At 42.4% G+C, this 15,377-nt stretch overlaps 1 protein-coding gene across 9 annotated transcripts in view; it reads left to right on the top strand.

Moving 5' to 3' along the window:
- The window catches only part of gjc2 (gap junction protein gamma 2), a 133,172-nt gene that overhangs the window by 63,504 nt on the left and 54,291 nt on the right, over positions 1-15,377 (top strand). For 2 of the 9 annotated variants that reach the window (XM_073055000.1, XM_073054998.1), the window contains exon 1: positions 11,336-11,549. The exons of 5 other annotated variants lie outside the window; for them this stretch is intronic. The gene's annotated coding sequence lies outside the window, so the exon portion shown is untranslated. Of the gene's footprint in view, positions 1-1,674; positions 1,699-1,812; positions 1,871-11,335; positions 11,550-15,377 lie in introns of those variants that run through there. 2 more of the 9 variants (XM_073054999.1, XM_073055003.1) reach the window with 2 other exon arrangements.

Raw genomic sequence — 15,377 nt, 5'->3', positions numbered from 1 at the left:
TTCACATTCCCATTCGGATATGTCCATACATGGCCTTCTCTACTGCCATGATGAGGCCAAAGTCAGGTTGGAGGAGCAACACCTCATATACCGTCTGGGTAGTCTCCAGCCCCTTGGTATGAACATTGAATTCTCCAACTTCCGGTAATTCCCTCCCTCTCCCTTCCCCCATCCCACTTTCACTCTGTCTCCTCTTCTAGCTGCCTATCACCTCTCTCATGATTCTGCCCTCTTCTACTACCCATAGTGCTTTCCCCTTAGATTCCTTCTTCCTCTCCTGCCTATCCCCTCTCTGCTTCCCCTCCCCCACCCCTTGATCTTTCCTCTGATTAGTTTTCCACCCTGCCCCCTCCTTCTTCAGTCCTGACAAAGGGTCTTGGCCCGAAACGTTGACTGCTCATTTCAACGGATGTTGCCCGAACTGCTGAGTTCATCCAGCTTGTTTGTACGTGTTGATGCTTGTATGCCAACTGCCCCAACCCTATTGCTCAGTTTCCCATCCTGCTGCCAAATTTGTGAGGTATGATCTCTGTGCATAAATCTGTGCTATCACTAACCAACCTGTCTTTCCAAATGCTTGTATATCTTATTCCTCTGAATCCCCTCTTATAAAATACTAGTCAGAATCAACTCCGAATCACGTTTAATATCACCGGCATATGTTATGAAAATTGTTGGCTTTGTGGCAGAAGAACAATGCAATACCAAATTAAACTGTGAATTATAGTAAGTATATATATTAAATAAGTAGTATAAAAATAGAAATAAAAATAAAGTAGTGAGGTAGTGTTCATGGATTTAATGTCCATTCAGAAAGCGACAGAGGGGAAGAAATTGTTCCTGAATCACTCCTTGAGATGTCCTGAATACTACAGAGGCTAGTGCCCATGACTAAGGTTACAACTCTGTGGAGCTTACTTCGACCCTCTTCAGTAGCCCCTCCCTTCCCCCCCCCCCCAATACCAGACTGTAATGCAGTCAGTTAGAATGCTGTCCACAGTACATCTTAGAAATTTGCTAATCATTTTGGTGATGTACCAAATCTCCTCAAACTCCTAATGAAATATAGCAACTGTTGTGCCTTCTTTGAGCTGCATCAATAGGTTAGATCCTGAGAGTTGTTGATACCCTGAATTTGCTCACTTTCCACTTCTGATCCCTTTATGAGGACTGGTGTGTGTTCCCTTGTTTTAACTCTTCTGAAGTCCACAATCAGTTCTTTGGTCTTTCTTACTTTCAGTGCAAGGTTGTTGCTGCAACACCATTCAACTAACTAATATGTTTTGCTCGTGTTTGCTCTCTCATCACTATCTGAAATTCTGCCAACAATGATTGTATTGTCAGCCAATGTATAGATGACATTTGGGCTGTGCCTGGCCACACAGTCATGGATGTAGAGAGAGTAGTGCAGTGAGATAAAGCATACATTTCTGAGGTGCAGCAGTGTTTTCTGTCAACGATGTGGAGATGGTATTTCCAATCCACGTAGATTGTGGTCTTCCTGTTAGGTTACAGAGGGAGGCACAGACACCCAGGTTCTGGAGCTTTTCAATCAGAACTGTAGGAATGATTGTGTTAAACGCTGAGATGTAGTCAGTCAACAGCATCCTGACATAGGCATTTATGTTTTCCAGGCGATTCAAGGCAACCTGAAGAGCCAATGAGATTCTGTCCGCCGTAGACCTATTGTGGTGATAGGTAAATTGCAGTGAGTCCAGGCCCTTTGCTGAGATGGGAGTTCATTCTAGCCATAACTAATCTCTCAAAGCATTTCATCACTATAGATGTGAGTCCTACTGGGCGATAGTCGTTAAGGCAGCTCACTCTGTTCTTCTTGGGTACTGGTATAAGTGCAGCCCTTTTGAAACAGGTGGGAACTTCTAATGAACAATGAGAGATTGAAAATATCTTTGAACACCTCTGCCAGTCGGTTGGCACAGGTTTTCAGAGCCCTACCAGGTACTCCATTACGGTCTGTCACCTTGCAAGGTCTTCGTATCCTTTTCTACAGTAAAAACAGAAGAAAAATATTCATTGAGGACATTGCTTATCTCCTAAGGTTCCACACAAAGAGAGACACTTTAGTTTGAGGGGCCCTAATTTACTCTAGTTACTATTTTTCACTAAATATACTTACAAAATCCCTTTGGATTCTCCTTAATTTTATCTCCCAAACCTATCTCATGCCTCACTTTTGCTCTTCTGATCTCCTTGTTGAATATACTCCTGCAATTCCTATACTCCTCCAGGGTTTCATTTGATCCCAGCTGCCTGTACCTGGCCATTCCTCTCTAGAGCATTAATATCCCTCGTCATCCAGGGTTCCCTGCACCTCCCAAACTTCCCAGGGCTGAATTCTTGATATCACACTTTTTAAAAACCTCACATTTGCCAGAAGTCCCTCTCCCTACAAACAACCTACCCTAATAAACTTTTGCAATTTTCTATCTAATATCATCAAAATTTTCCTTGCCTCAATTTAGAACTTTAACTTGTGGACCAGATTTGCCCTTTTCCATAACTAATTTAAATTAACCACAAGGTAATGTTAAAGCTCTACAAGACCTCAGTTAGACCCCACTTGGAGTACCGTTTTCAATTCTGATCACCTCATTACAGAAAGGATGTGAATACTACAGAGAGAGGGCAAAGGAGATTTACAAGGATGTTGCCTGGATTGGAGAGCATGCCTTATGAAAATAGGTTGAGTGAATTTGGCCTTTTCTCCTTGGAGTGACGGAGGATGAGAGGTGACCTGATAGAAGTGTATAAGATGATGAGAGGCATTGATCGTGTGGATAGCCAAAAGCTTTTTCCCAGGGTTGAAATGGCTAACATGAGGGGGCATAGTTTTAAAGTGCCTGGGAGTAGGTACAAGGGGGACATCAGAGTTAAGTTTTTCACACAGAGTGGTGGGTGTGTGGAATGCACTGCCAGTGACGATGGTAGAGGCAGATGCAATAGGGTCTTCTAAGAGACTCTTAGATAGGTACATGGAGCTTAGAAAAAAAGAGGGCTATGCGGTAGGGAAATTCTAGGCAGTTTCTGAAGTAGGTTACATGGTTGGCACAACATTGTGGGCCAAAGGGCCTGTAATGTGCTGTAGATTTCTATGTTCTAATTTAAAACTAACAGAAGTATGATCATTAGTCCAACAGTTCTTCCCCCACTGACACCTCAGCCACTCATCCTGCCCTATTTCCCAAAAGTAAGTTAAGCTTTGCGCTCTCCCAGGTAAGGCCTGAGGAGAGTTCTCTGGACATAGTTAACGAATTGTACCCCTTCTAGGCCCTTAGAAAGGCAATCATTTCCTCATTTTTCAGCTCCACTCATAAAGCCTCACTGAGTGATTCCGTAGTAGTTTCATCTTGGGCTATTGTGTTGATATTCTCCTTTGTCAGAAATACAACCCCACCTCCTCTCTCTCTTCTACTTCAATACCGCATATAGCACCTGTTCCCTAGAACATTTAGCTATCCCTCGGCCATGTTTCTGTAATGGCTATGATATCTCAATCCACATTGAAAAAATCACTCTTTTCATTTTCATCTACCCCTGGACATGTTCTCCTCTCTCCCCGTTCAGCATTTTACTATGACTTCTCAGCATGAATCCCTGGTCCACTCTTCCATTCCCATCAACCACTTCCCTTATTAAACACAAGAGACTGCAGGTACTGGAAATCAAGAGCAACATGCACCTCTTGTCAATAAGTACTCCTGCTTGAGTACTGTTGAGGGGGGACGGCCTACCTGCGGGAAGCAACATTGGCCGCACCTCAGGCACAGAGTCTGGCCCTATGGCTCAGAAGGGTAGGGAAAGGAAGAGGATGGCAGCAGTGATGGGAGACTCTATAGTTAGGGGGTCAGACAGGCGATTCTGTGGACGCAGGAAAAAAACGTGTGATAGCTTGCCTCCCAGATGCCAGGGTCAGGGATGTTTCTGATCGTGTCCACCACATCCTGAAGTGGGAAGGAGAATAGCCAGAGGTCGTGGTACATATTGGTACCAACGACATAGGCAGGAAAAGGGAGGTGGTCCTGAAAGCAAACAACAGGAAGTTAGGAAGGAAGTTGAGAAGCAGGACCACAAAGGTAGTCATCTCGGGATTAGTGCCTGTGCCATATGACAGTATAGGAATAGAGTGAAATGGAGGATAAGTGCATGGCTGAGGGATTGGAGCAGGGGGCAGGTATTCAGATTTCTGGATCATTGGGACCACTTTTGGGGCAGGAGTGACCTGTACAAAAAGGATGGATTGCACTTGAATCCCAGGACCAATATCCTGGTGGGGAGGTTTGCTAAGGCTGCTGGGGAGAGTTTAAACTAGGATTACTGGGGGGTCGGGACCAAATTGAAGAGACGGAGGAAGAGCAGGTTGGCTTACAAATAGCGAAAGCTTGGAGACAGTGTGAGAGGGAGGATGAACAGGTGATAGAGAAGGGACGCGCTCAGACCGATGGTTTGAGATGTGTCTATTTTAATGTAAGGAGTGTTATGAACAAAGCGGATGAGCTTAGAGCGTGGATCAGTACTTGGAGCTATGATGTTGTGGCTATTACAGAGACTTGGATGGCTCGGGGGCAAGAATGGTTACTTTGAGTGCCAGGCTTTAGATGTTTCAGAAAGGACAGGGAGGGAGGCAAAAGGTGGGGGCTTGGCACTGTTGATCAGAGATCGTGTCAAGGTTGCAGAAAAGGAGGAAGACATGGAGGGATTGTCTACGGAGTCTCTGTGGGTGGTAGTTAGGAACAGGAAGAGGTCAATAACTCTACTGGGTGTTTTTTATAGACTGGCTAATAGTTACAGGGACATCGAGGAGCAGATAGGACGACAGATTCTGGAAAGGTGTAACAATAACAGGGTTATCATGGTGGGAGATTTTAATTTCCCAAATATCGATTGGCATGCCCCTAGAGCGAGGAGGTTTAGATGGGTTGGAGTTTATTAGGTATGTTCAAGAAGGTTTCTTGACACAATATGTAGATAAGCCTACAAGAGGAGAGGCTGTACTTGATCTGGTATTGGGAAATGAACCTGGTCAGGTGTCAGGTTTCTCAGTGGGGGGAGCATTTTGGAGATAGAATTGTGATCACTATCTTCTTTACCATAGCGTTCGAGAGGGATAAGAACAGACAAGTTAGGAAAGTGTTTAATTGGAGTAAGGGGAAATATGAGGCTATCAGGCAGGAACTTGGAAGCATAAATTGGGAACAGATGTTCTCAGGGAAATGTACAGAAGAAATGTGGCAAATGTTCAGGGGATACTTGTGTGGAGCTTTGCATAGGTATGTTCCATTGAGACAGGGAAAGGGTGGTAGGGCACAGAAACCATGGTGTACAAAGGCTGTTGTAAATCTAGTCAAGAAGAAAAGTGCTTATGAAAGGTTCAAAAAACGAGGTAATGATAGAGATCTAGAAGATTATAAGGCTAGCAGGAAGAAACTTAAGAAAGAAAATAGGAGAGCCAGAAGGGGCCATGAGAATGCCTTGGTGGACAGGATTAAGGAAAACCTCCCAAGGCATTTTACAAGTATGTGAAGAGCAAGAGGATAAGACGTGAGAGAATAGGACCAATCAAGTGTGACAGTGGAAAAGTGTGTATGAAACTGGAGGAGATAGCAGAGGTACTTAATGAATATTTTGCTTCAGTATTCACTACAGAAAAGGATCTTGGCGATTGTAGGGATAATTTACAGTGCCTAAAAGCTTGAGCATGTAGATATTAAGAATGTGGATGTGCTGGAGCTTTAGGAAAGCATCAAGTTGGATAAGTCACTGGGACCGGACGTGATGCACCCCAGGCTGCTGTGGAAGGTGAAGGAGGAGATCACTGAGCCTCGGGCAATGATCTTTGCATCATCACTGGGGACGGGAGAGGTTCTGGAGGACTGGAGGGTTGCGGATGTTGTTTCATTATTCAAGAAAGGGAGTAGAGATAGCCCTGGTAATTACAGGCCAGTGAGTCTTATTTCACTGGTCGGTAAGTTGATGGAGAAGATCCTGAGAGGCAGGATCTATGAACATTTGGAGAGGTATAATATGATTAGAAATAGTCAGCATGGCTTTGTGAAAGGCAGGTCGTGCCTCATGAGCCTGATTGAATTTTTTGAGGATGTGACTAAATACATTGATGAAGGCAGAGCAGTAGATGTAGTGTATATGGATTTCAGCAAGGCATTTGACAAGGTACCCCATGCAAGGCTTATTGAGAAAGTAAGGAGGCATGGGATCCAAGGGGGCATTGCTTTGTGGATCCAGAACTGGCTTGCCCACAGAAGGCAAAGAGTGGTTGTAGTCAGGTCATATTCTGCATGGAGGTCAGTGACCAGTGGTGTGCCTCAGAGTTCTTTTCTGGGACCCCTGCTCTTCGTGATTTTTATAAATGACCTGGATGAGGAAGTGGAGGGATGGGTTAGTAAATTTGCTGATGACAGAAAGGTTGGGCGTGTTGTGGATAGAGTGGACGGCTGTCAAAACTTACAGCAGGACATTAATAGGATGTAAAACTGAGCTGAGAAGTGGCAGATGGAGTTCAACTCAGATACGTGTGAGGTGGTTCATTTTGGTATGTTGAATACGATGGCAGAATATAATATTAATGGCAAGACTCTTGGCATGTGGAGGATCAGAGGGATCTTGGGCTCCGAGTTGACTCTGTAGTTGAGAAAGCATACAGTGCATTGTCCTTCATCAATCATGGAATTGAGTCCCATCAGGACTGATGAAGGGTCTCAGCCCGAAACGTCGACACTGCTTCTCCGTATAGATGCTGCCTGGCCTGCTGTGTTCCACCAGCATTTTGTGTGTGTTGCTTGGAGTACTGTGCTGAGTTCTGGTCGCCTCACTATAGGAAGGATGTGGAAAACCATAGAAAGTGTGCAGAGGAGATTTACAAGAATGTTGCATGGATTGGGGAGCATCCCTTATGAGAATAGGATGAGTGAACTCGGCCTTTTTTCCTTGTAGCAATGGAGGATGAGAGGTGACCTGATAGAGGTGTATAAGATGATGAGAGGCATTGATCGTGTGGATAGTCAGAGGCTTTTTCCCAGGGCTGAAATGGCTAGCACAAGAGGGTACAGTTTTAAGGTGCATGGAAGTAGGTACAGAGGAGATGTCAGGGGTAGGTTTTTTATGCAGAGAGTGGTGAGTGCGTGGAATGGGCTGCCGGTGACGGTGGTGGAGGCGGATATGATAGAGTCTTTTAAGAGACTCCTGGACAGGTGCATGGAGCTCAGAAAAATAGAGGGCTATGGGTAACCTTAGGTAATTTCTAAGTACGTACATGTTCGGCTCAGCATTGTGGGCCAAAGGGCCTGTATTTGGCTGTAGGTTTTCTGTGTTTCCATGTTACCATGAGGCACACAGTGATGGTGTCATAAGAGGTACTGTACTAGCTGGAAGAATTCTGTTCCTTTATTTAATGGTTGATACTATTAACCATCTTGAGGTCTACTTCTGCTACAAAAGTATATGCTTTATTTCCTCTGAAATAAATAAGCTTCTAAAACTCTTGATACTGACCCTGATGCTCCTCAATTCCCAAGTGTCTACTAGCCATGAACATAAGACATAGGAACAGAATTTGGCCATTCAGCCCATCAAGTCTGTTCTGCCATTTCATCACCTTGTTTCCAACTTCTATCCCACATTTTATTTAAATGGATTATTTTTGTTTTGAGGCTCCTATGTAGTCCCAATACAAAGACATAAACTATTTCACTAGAGGTGTATAAGATGATGAGAGGCATTGTAATGGCTAGCACAAGAGGACACAGTTTTAAAGGTGCTGGGAAGTAGGTACAGAGGAGAAGTCAGGGGTAAGTTTTTTTTACGCAGAGAGTGGTGAGTGCGTGGAATGGGCTGCTGATGACGGTGGTGGAAGCGGATATGATAGGTATTTTAAGAGACTCCTGGATAGGTACATGGAGCTCAGAAAAATAGAGGGCTGTGGGTAACCGTAGGTAATTTCTCAGGTAAGGAGATGTTCGGCACAGCTTTGTGGGCCGAAGGGCCTGTATTGTGCTGTAGGTTTTCTATGTTTCTAAGCATAAAGATAGCAAAACTATGGGTCAGGTAGCATTGGTGGCGGGAAGCAGTCAACATTTTTGATACAGGCCCTGATTAGAGATCCTCTGAGATGATGTGAATACCTAGAAATGTGATGCTGCTCACCCTTTCCATCATTAACCCCTCAATGAGGATAGATATGTGTTCTCATGACCTCCTCTTTCTGAAGTCCACGGTCAGTTACTTGGTCTTGCTGTAGTTGAGTGTGAAGTTGTTGTGACAACACTCAACCAGCCAATCTATCTCACACTTGTAAGTCCCTTCATCACCATCTGTGATTCCATGCATATCAGAGAGTTTTAGCTGTGTTTAGCTACGTGATCATGAATATAGAGAGAGCAGTGGCCTTGGCACACATCCTTGAAGTTCAGCTGTGTTGATAGTGAGAAGATGTTATTACCAATCTGCACTGACTATAATTTTCCAGTATGAAAGTTGAGGATTGAGTTGTAAAGAGGTACAGAGGCCCAGGTCTTGATGCTTCATCTTTAGTCCTGAGGGAAAAGAATATTGAATGGCAAGCTGTAATCGATGAGCAGTAGCCTGACATATGTCTTGCAATTGTCTAGATGTTGCAAAGCAGAGTGGAGGATCAGTGAGATTGCATCTGATCAGTGAGAGTTAATGCAGACTGTATTAAGGGGGATTGCTTTTGTAATATCACAAGCCATTTTAATTGCATCTCCCATTCCTATACTGACATTTTTCCATGGCCCCCTCTACAGTTAAGTCAAAGTGACACAGATTAGTGGAACATCTCATATTCCTTCTTGGTAGCCTCCTACCTGACATCAGCATTGATTTCTCTAACTCCTGGTAACCACCTCCCTCTGTTCTAACACCCCTTTTGTTTCCCTTGTTCCACTGGCTCTTTCATCTCTTGTCCTTTCCCTCACCTATTAGATTCCATCTTTGCCTCTTCCACCTGTCAGCTCCCAGTTTCTCACATCATTCCCCTTCCCCCTCCTCTACCTACCTACCTTTGTCCTCTCACCTGGATTCACCCATCACCCACATCTAGAGCTACTTCTCTCCCATCCTTTTATTCTAGTTTTCACCTTCTTTCATTCCGGTCATGCCAAAGGGTCTCAGCTTGAAATTTCACCTGTTCATTTCCTTCCATGGATTCTGTCTGACCTTCTGAGTTCTGTCAACATTTTGTATATTACTTTGAAAGTTTTAAAAAGTGTTATTTAAAAGCTCCCATGTTTTCTAATGGAACCACTCTGTCGGATAACCAATACTCAACATGGGAAATCTTAGGTGTGAGATTATGTATTGGATTTGGTCTCACATCACTTGCTGTCAATAAGTCTTCAAAGCAATTTATTGACCTAATTCCCAAGTCACCCTTTCAGTTTTTTTTAATTGACGTACAGTGAAATCACTTATTAACAGAACTAGTCAACCAGGGAAACAAATTCAAATTGGGGTTTACTTTTGAAATTGAATCCATTGCTGATGTTGTACAAGACCAGCAATTCATCATATGTTTTAAGATTGGATCTGTTATTTGCATCTTGTGAGCTCCAGTCTTTGAAAGTATATTTAAAATTGCATATTCCATTGGCAGTTTGCTGTTGGGAGCTCACAGACTGTTATGACTACAGCTATAAATATTCTAAAATGTAAGCAATAAAAATTAAGAATTACAATCTACTGTGTTAAAACATGATGTAAAATTGTGTTGCATAAAATCTAAGCAAACAATTCTGTTAGAACTTTTCAGAACTTAATCCACCTCGACGTAATCTGGTCATAAAGTCATATAGTAACACACACAAAATACTGGAGGAACTCAGCAGGCCAGGTAGCATCTATTGGAAAAGAGTACAGTCGATGTTTCGGGCCGAGACCCTTCAGCAGGACTCGTTGAAGGGTCTTAGCCCAAAAACGTCGACAGTGTTCTTTTCTATAATGGTGCCTGGGTGTAATTGCATGGTGCAGATTCGTTGGACCGGAAATGCCCGTTACTGTGCTGTATGTCTAAATAAATAACATGTTACAAGGAGTGTGTGTAACTCCTCATGCTTATCAGTAACTTTGTCGATATATAAGACAAGGTTTCCATTGATTTAATATTACAGAAGTGACTATGCTTCAAAGGTACTTATGAGATGGTGTGAGGTGATTTAAGATGTCCTAAACTTGTGAAACGTACTATAAATGTGTGAAAGGTACAGTAAAACTATTTTTAATAAATGTAGCACCTTGGTCACAAAGTCTTTGTTATTTGAAGAACTTCTCTTTACCCCTTATTTCTAAATTCTATCCCACAATTCACATGTCCACATTTTATTTAAATGGATTATTTTTGTTTTGAGTCTCCTATATAGTCCCATTACAAAGACATAATAAACTATTTCACTAGAGGTATATAAGATGATGAGAGGCATTGATCGTGTGGATATTCAGAGGCTTTTTCACAGGGCTGAAAAATGGCTAGCACGAGAGGGCACAGTTTTAAAGGTGCTTGGAAGTAGGCACAGAGGAGATGTTTGACACAGCTTTGTGTGTCGAAAGGCCTGTATTGTGCTGTAGGTTTTCTATGATTCTATCTTTCATTATTTACCCTTTTATCATTATAAAGAATTATGAAATGAACTGCTGGAGAAAGTGGTTCGGGTGGGTTCAATTAAGACAATTAAAAGACATTTGTAAAGATACGTAATTGTAATTGGGTTGTTATTAACCCATGTAGCAAGATACTGTGTGTATGTCATCCTGATGGAACTTTCCATGCATAAGTACAGTGAGGTTGTACAAAAAAGAAAAAATTACAATGCAGAAATATAGTGTTATAGTTGCAGAGAAGACTGAGGAAGGAGAAAAAGTTTAAAAGGATATGGGCCACATACCGACAAATTGGACTAGCTGACTGAGATAATGTAGTTAATATGGACAAGTTGGACTACAGGACCCATTTACTTGCTTATATAGCTCTATAACTCTGGTTTCTTAGGCTTCACTGTAAAACATAAATATTATAGTGGTTGACTTTTAAACAGTAATACTGCCTGTGCAGAAAATGTGCACATTCATGCCAGGCTGTAATAAGATGAATAGAGGGAAACTGTTTTGATAGAATCTCAAATTAGTGTTGATATCTCACAGGGACAGGGATCATGGGTGCTGTCTGAGTGGAGTTTGCACAATTTTCTCTGTAACCTATGAGCGCCCTCTATTGTACAGATATGCATATTGCAATGGCATGTATGCAACTGGTGTTTTATAGAGAATTGTTATGGTAAACGTCATGTTCCTGACTCAGGAAGTTGCACATTATATTGCAGAAGTCAGAAATGTGGTGAAGGTCAAATGCCGGTGAATTAACCTTTTTTGTTAATGGATTCAGAACTGAATCTAGAGCAGAGCTCAGTGATGTTGAGCTAAGAGCCAGACATACGTCATGTTTGGCCTCTCAGCTTGTAGTATGAACCAAACTATTTAAACAGGTTTTGAATTCATTTGGAAAGGTAAGTGGTTTCATTATTTAATTCAAATTAATATTGTTATTTAATTTATATCAATTAAATATAGTTTTAAATTTTAGTATCTTTTACCTCTAATATTTTTTTAAATGTCACTGATCATTGGAAGGATATAGAAAAATCTTTTGCAGCAGTGAGCAATTTAAAAAAAAGGACTGTGTCCTTAGAATCCATTATCTAAGGTCTGCACGAGCTGTTCCACTGTACAGAATGGCCACAACAATGCGTGGAGCTCAGTTTGTCCCTGGGGTGGGGCAGGAGATCATGGAGTAAATTGGAGACAGTTCCTTGTGGATTTTATGCACCCGTATTAAAAAGCAAACAGGGCTTGTGGGGACTTGTCTACTGAGTAGAAAATTGCTTGGATTAAAAGTAACTGTGGTTAAATAGCAAATGCCAATAAAAAGAAGCAGGATTTGAGCAGTGCGGCCATTGTGTGAATGGACAGTATTAGAGTGGTCAGGCTTGGGAGAGAGCAGGCGCAGGCTAGGACTTAAGTTTGAGAAGTTAGAGGAATAACAAGTGTAGGCAAGATGGTAGTTCAGGCAGTGGAATGCTCCTCCTGTGACATGTGGGTTGTGAGGCTCAGCAGGGAAGGGTAAAGTCAGACAGAGCTGTAGTGATAGACCCGATAGTTAAGGGGATGGGAGATTCTGAGACCATGAAAGAGAAGTCAGGGTACTGTTTCATTTCAAGAGGACTAGAATATATAAGCAAGGATGCAATGCTGAGAATTTATAAGACACTAGTGAGTCCTCACTTGGAGTATTGTGAGCAGTTCTGGGCCTGTTATCTAAAAAAAAAGAGGATGTGCTGAAATTGGAGAGGGTCCAGAAGAGGTTCCAAAGAGTAATTCTGGGAATGCAAGGGTTATTTTATGAGGAACATTTGATGACTCATGCCCTGTACATGCTGGAATTTAGAAGAATGAGGGGAGGATCTCATTGAAACCTATCAAACGTTGAAAGGCCTGGTTAGAATGGACATAGAGAGGGTGTATCCTATAGTCTAAGACCAGACGGTACAGCCTCAGAATAAAAGGGCATCCATTTAGAACGAAGACAAGGAGGAATTCCATTATCCAGAGGTTGATGAATTTGGGGAATTTGTTACCACAGAAGTCTGTTTACGTCAGGTCATTGTGTGTATTTAAGACAGAGTTTAATAGGTTCTTGATTAGCCAGGGTGTGAAAGGTTAAAGGAGAAAGCAGGAGAATGGGAAAATGGATCAGCCCTGACAAAATGGCGTAGAAGACTTGATGGGTGGAATGGCCTAAGTTTGCTCCTGTGTCTTACGGTGTGTTGCTTCCCAGGTGCTAGGGTCCAGGATGTCTCAGAGCTGCTGCAGAAGATTCTCAAGAAGGAGAGTGAGTAGCCAGAGATTATGGTGCGCATTGGTACCAGTGGCTTAGGTGGAAAGGGGGAAGAAGTCCTACACAGTGAATATAGGGAGTTAGGGAAAAAGATCTCCAAGGTAGTAATCTCTGGATTATTCACAGTGCCAGGTGCTAGGGCAGGAATAGGATTGATGGTACTACACCTGAACCCAAGGGAAACCAATATCCTTGCAGGCAGGTTTGCTTGAGCTGTTAGGGAGGGCATAAACTAAGTTGGCAGGGGGATGGGAACCGGAATAATAAGGCTCAGGATGGGGCAGTTAGTGTATAAATTGATTCAGTGTGTAGTGAGACTTTGAGGAAGGGTAGGCAGATGATAGGGCAAAATTGCAGTCAGTGAGAAGAGGTAAAGTGTAACATGGGGGCATGGGGTGTAATGCATGCACTATACAGAATAAGGAAGATGATCTTTTAGCACAGTTACAGATTGGCAGGTATGACATTGGCATCACTTAGATATAGCAAAAAGAAGATTGTAGTTGGGAGCTTAACATCCAAGGGTACACCTTGTATCAAAAGGACAGGCAGGTAGGCAGATGGGGATGGGTGGTTCTGATGGTAAAATATGAAATCCTTAACAAGAGGTGACTTTGGATTGGAAGATGTAGAATCCTTGAGTTAAGATGTAGAGTTAAGAAACTGCAAGGGTAAAAAGACCCCGATGGGAGTTATATACAGGCCCTGAACAGTAGCCAAGATGTGGAATATAAATTTCAATGGGAGTTAGTAAAGGCAATGTTATTCAGGTAGATTGGGAAAATCAGGTTGGTGCTGGATTCTAAGAGGGAAATTGTTAAGTGCCTACCAAATGGTGTTTTAGAGTATCTTATGTTTGAGTCCACTAAGGGAATGTTGTGTAATGAAACTGATTTGATTAGGAAGCATAAGGTAAAGAAACCTTGGGAGGCAGTGATTATAATATGATAGAATTCACTTTGTAGTTTAAGAGGAAGAAGATAAAGTCGGATGTATGACAGTGTATTACAATTCGCTTTACAATGGAGTAGAGGGAATTACAGACGCATGAGGGAGGAGCTGGCCAAAATTAATAGCAGGGGACACTAGCAGGGATGACAGCAAAACAGTAATGGCTAGAGTTTCTGGGGGAAATTCAAAGGCGCAGGATAGATACATTTCTAAGGGAGGATGAGACAACCTTGGGAAGTCAAATACAGCATAAAAGCAAAAGAGAGGGCATATAATAGAGCAAAAATTAGTGGGAAGTTAGAAAATTAGGAAGCTTTTAAAAACTAATAGAAAGCAACTTTAAAAAAACACAAGGAGAGAAAAGAGGAAATATGAAGGAAAGCTAGCCAAAAATATCAGAGGACTGCAACGGTTTTTTTCAGATATACAGTATAAAGAGTAAAAAAGAGGTGAAAGTAGCTATTGGACCACTGGAAAATGATGCTGGAGAGGTAGTAAAGGGGGACAAAGAAATGGCAGATGAACTTAATAGGTAGTTTGCATCAGTCTTCACTTGGAAGGTACTAGCAGTATGCCAGAAATTTGAGAGTGTTGGGGCAGAAGTGAGTGTAGTTGCTATTACAAAGGAGAAGGTGCTTGGGAAGCTGAAAGGTCTGAAGATAGATAAGTCACCTGGACCAGATGGACTGTATCCCAGGGTTCTGAAAGAGTTAGGTGAAGAGATTGTGGAGGTATTAGTAATGATTGTTCAAGAATCACTAGAATGTGAATGGTTCTGGAAGACTGGAAAATTGCAAAATTCATTCTACCCTTTAAGAAAGGAGGGAAGCAGGAGAAAGGAAATTATAGACCAGTTCTTGACTTCAGTGGTTGGGAAGGTGTTGTTGTCTATTATTAAGGATCAGGTTTCGGGGTATTTGGAGATGCATGAAAAGGTAGGCCGAAGTCAGCATGGTTTCCTTGAGGGGAAAACTTGCCTGACAAATCTGTTGGAATTCTTTGAGGAAGTAAAAGCCATGATAGACAAAGGAGAGTCAGTGGTACTTGGATTTTCAGATGACCATAAGAGAAAAGACTACAATTAAGCCATCTGGCTCATCCAGTCTGCTCTGCTATTCACTTATGGCTGATCCTTTTATCCCTTCTTCGACCCCACTCCATGGCCTTCTCCCCGTATCTTTGATGCCATGTCCAATCAAGAGCCTATCAAGCACTGCCTTAAATACACCCAAGAACCTGGTTTCCACACCTGCCTGCAGCAACAAATTCCATAAATTCAACACCACCTGACTAAAGAAATTTCTCTGCACCTTGTTTTAAATGGATGCCCCTCTATCCTGAGGCTGTGCCCTCTTGTCCTAGACTCCCCCATCTTGGGAAACATTCTTTCCACATCTACTCTTGCCTAGACCTTTCAACTTTCAAAAGGTTCCAATGAGATTTCCCCTCAAACTTATAAATTCTATTGAGTACAGACCTAGAGCTATCA

This window comes from Hemitrygon akajei, chromosome 8, assembly GCF_048418815.1.
Source record: "Hemitrygon akajei chromosome 8, sHemAka1.3, whole genome shotgun sequence".
NCBI lineage: Eukaryota > Metazoa > Chordata > Chondrichthyes > Myliobatiformes > Dasyatidae > Hemitrygon > Hemitrygon akajei.
Note: the sequence above shows the minus strand (reverse complement) of the source record. Positions and strands in the feature narration are given on the sequence as shown.